Consider the following 4,280-nt stretch of genomic DNA (forward strand, 5'->3'; position numbering starts at 1 on the left):
TTGAAATCATTTAAACGTTTAAATATGTGAATACCATTCATCAAGTGACAAAATATCACAGTGCCATTTATTGAAAGAAAGACAAACTTTATAAACAACATATCAGATATTGTTTTGTCTATTAAAACTTGATTTAAACTTGAAACTTGAATCTAACTATAGCAAAATAACCGGACCCTTTATATTAGGTGTCCTTAACTACCATGTACTAACATTGAAATAACTCATTTGATACAATGTACTTATTGTATACACACATTTTTTTTTTTACTTTGTTCTTACATTTTAAAGAATACCTGCATGTAATCATGTAATTACATCTGTAATTCATTTTTGTAATCCCATTTATAATCACACGTTTGACCCTTCCCTTACACCTAACACCCTTTCAACTAATTTTTGTAAAGTTATTAGAAATGTATTTTTGTTAAATATCTTTATGAAAATAAAATTTAAGTTGGCTGTGTAGCATTCTAGAAATGCACTGCAGCTGAAGCCACATGTCTGACCATGTTATATTTCAGATCTGAAGATAGGTCTAAAACTCAGAATTTTTTTTAAATGTTTATCAAGATCATGTCATGTGATTTTATTTTGAGAAGACTCTAAAATGTTTATTGCCATCTTCTGAGCTACCATTCAGTTTATTGTCTCTAGTGTTTTGAGGTACAAACTGCCCCCATTCATTTTCCCTCTCCCCAGCACACATTCACACCTCTCTGGCCTGGATATGGCTCTAATTATCTTTTTATTTTGTCTTCATTGTAATCACTGATGACTTTATTCAAACTGTTCTATTCAACCATAAATTATTTGATCAAACTTCTCACTTCACCTTCTCTGAAAATCTATCAAATGCCTTTCTTGAAAATAAACATTTCAGTGAGTTTTACTATTCAACATTTTTCATAAAAAATAAATGATTTGCCCGGGTGGCAGGTGCATCTTAGGGCAAGCTAGTATGTTAGCTTAGCACACTATCAAAACACAGCAATTTATGAGATTAAAATAATGTTTTTACTCAAAACTTACTTTATATCACTTTATACTTCATAAGTCAAGTGTTTTAAATAACCTTCTGTGATCATGTGGCTTCGGGTCAAAAAATCAGACAGAAAATATATACATTTTACTGTATTCTGCATAATGATAAAAGCTATGTCGAATAGCATTATATTATAAATATAATCTATTATGAAAACACCCAACATGGTATAAAGAACACAGATAAACCATATATTGTCGCGATTGTGTGTTTATTGTCTTCAAACGTGTTTATCTGCATGTTATAGCGATCGCAGGAAGCTTTGTTTATGCCTGACTTCCTGGAATGTCGCATGGTATATCTCTTCCTCGTCTGTACCATATATGGACTACATGTGAAAATTTTCAAAATGAAAATGAAATCTGTACCATATATGGAATGACAGAAAAATGGAGCGCAGCTGGAAGAAAACAAAACCAGAGGTCTTTCGTAATTCGTGGAAAGAGCACATGATCGCATACAGAAAGGCCTTAAAAACTGCTAGATCTGCTTATTTCTAAACTCTCTTGGAAGAAAACAAACACAACCCTAGGTATTTATTCGATACAGTAGCTAAATTAACCAAAAATAAAGCTTCAGCTTCTGATGTTTGTAAACAGCACAGCAGTAATGACTTTATTAACTTCTTTACATGCAAGATTGATAATATTAGGAAGAAAATTTTAACCATGCAGCCATCTACTACAGTATCACATCAGACAGAGCATTGTAGCGTCACTGAGGAATTCACTGCTATAGGAGAAGAAGAATTGGCTAAACTCATTAAATCATCAGAATCAACAACATGTAAGCTTGACCCTGTACCGACTAGGCTATTAATAGAGATGCTACCAGAGGTCATAGATCCTCTTCTTAATATCATTATTTCCTCTTTGTCATTAGGATATGTACCGAAAACTTTTAAGTTGGCTATTATTAAACCACTTATTAAAAAAACGCAACTTGATCCGACAGAATTAGTCAATTATAGGCCAATCTCAAATCTACCCTTTCAGTCAAAAATACTTGAAAAGGCAGTGTCTTCACAATTATGTTCCTTTTTAGAAAGAAATGGTATCTGTGAGGATTTCCAGTCAGGATTTAGACCGTATCATAGCACTGAGACTGCTCTCATCAGAGTTACAAATGATTTACTCTTATCATCTGATCGTGGCTGTATCTCTCTTTTAGTGTTACTCGATCTTAGCGCTGCATTCGATACTATCGACCACAACATTCTTTTGAATAGACTCGAAAATTATGTAGGCATTAGTGGAATTGCTTTGGCATGGTTTAAATCATACCTATGTGACCGTTATCAGTTTGTAGCAGTAAATGAAGAGATGTCACACTGATCACAAGTTCAGTATGGACTACCGCAAGGCTCAGTGCTAGGACCGTTGCTCTTCACCATGTACATGCTACCACTGGGAGATATCATTAGGAAGCATGGCGTTAGTTTTCATTGTTATGCTGCAAAACTCAGCTCTATATTTCTTCACGCCCTGAAGAAAATTACCAATTCACAAGATTAACGGAATGCATAGCTGATATAAAACATTGGATGACCAGTAATTTCCTGCAACTCAATTCAGAAAAAAATTCATTTTTAATTATTGGACAAAAAAGCTCCACAAGTAGTTACCTAATCTAACACTTGATGGCTGCTCTGTCAAGTCCTTGTCGTCAGTGAACCTGGGTGTGCTCTTTGATACCAATCTTTCGTTTGAAAGCCATGTTTCTAGCATCTGTAAAATTACATTCTACCACCTTAAAAATATATCTAAATTACGGCACATGCTCTCAATGCAAAATGCAGAACAGTTAGTTCATGCGTTCATGACCTCAAGGTTAGATTATTGTAATGCTCTACTGGGTGGTTGCCCTGCTCGCTTAATAAACAAACTCCAGCTGGTCCAAAACGCAGCAGCTCGAGTTCTTACTAGAACCAGGAAGTGTGACCATATTAGCCCAGTTCTGTCAACACTGCACTGGCTCCCCATTAAAAATTGCATACATTTTAAAATCTTGCTTATTACTTACAAAGCACTAAATGGTTTAGCTCCCCAGTACTTGAGCGAGCTCTTAAAGGGTAACTAAACCCCTGCTCAGAGCTTAACTCCACCCACTGGCAATATTTGAAAAATGCTGGAAAAGTGGGCAGAGCCCAGCGGAGACAGAGGGGATGAACCGAGGGCGGAGCTGAGCAGAGGGCGTGCACCTGAGACCCGCAGTGACGGATTGATTGACAGCTGTCTGACTCGCGAGTCGCAAAGATGGAGAATGACTGGAGTGACGCCAGCTTTGCAACAGAGTGGTCATTCTCCCCCACCTTCACCTGAAGTGGAGGAGGGTGAATTGTCTGTAGACACAGACCCAGAGCCTTATCAATGCGAGCCGCTGCTCAAACTGCGTTAACTCCCGATGCCGACAATGCCAGTGAAGCATCAGCGCAAGAGAACTGAACTAATCTATCAATAGTCAAATCCTTACACTGAATGCCACTAAAAATAGATCAGATATCTGCAGGCCGGCCCAAGCCCTTATGGGGCCCTAAGTAGAATTTTATTTGGGGGCCCCTCTGTGCCACCAATACAATTGACTATTTTCAATTCTTCCAGTATCAATTGTATTAGTTGTAGCTGTGTTGCTTACATCATGTCTGCCTGTCATGTTTTTACCCTTATACAGTTTTTAATTGTAATAGTAGCAAACCCACAGGAGTGATCAGGCGTTAATATTCAAAGTCTAACAGTAAGTCTTACAGTACTACAGTTCACACTGCATATGTGCTTTTTTTAAGTTGTCTCTTATGCTGAATATGCTCACTTTTCCCCAGGATTCTTTGATGAATAGAAGGTTCAAAAGAACAGCATTTCTCTGAAATAGAAAGCTTTCAAAAAAAATCCTAAAAACATTGCTCAACATTGATAATCATAGATGTTTGTTGAGCATCAAATCATCAAATTAGAATGATTAGTGAAGGATCATGTGACACACTGAAGACCGGAGTAATGATGATAAATTCAGCTTTGATCACAGGAATAAATAACACTTTACTATATTTTCACATAGAAAACAGCTGTTTTACATTATAATGTTATTTCACAATATTTCTGTTTTTATTGTATTTTTAATCAAATAAATGCAGCCTTGGTGAGCAGAATGTTGATTTCTTTCAAACATTAAACAGAGCTTTTATTTTGGCGGAAATAGAATTTTATTTTTTGTATTCCATTCGACTGTGTAGAAAGAA

This window comes from Gobio gobio (genome assembly GCF_949357685.1).
Source record: "Gobio gobio genome assembly, chromosome: 13".
Lineage (NCBI taxonomy): Eukaryota > Metazoa > Chordata > Actinopteri > Cypriniformes > Gobionidae > Gobio > Gobio gobio.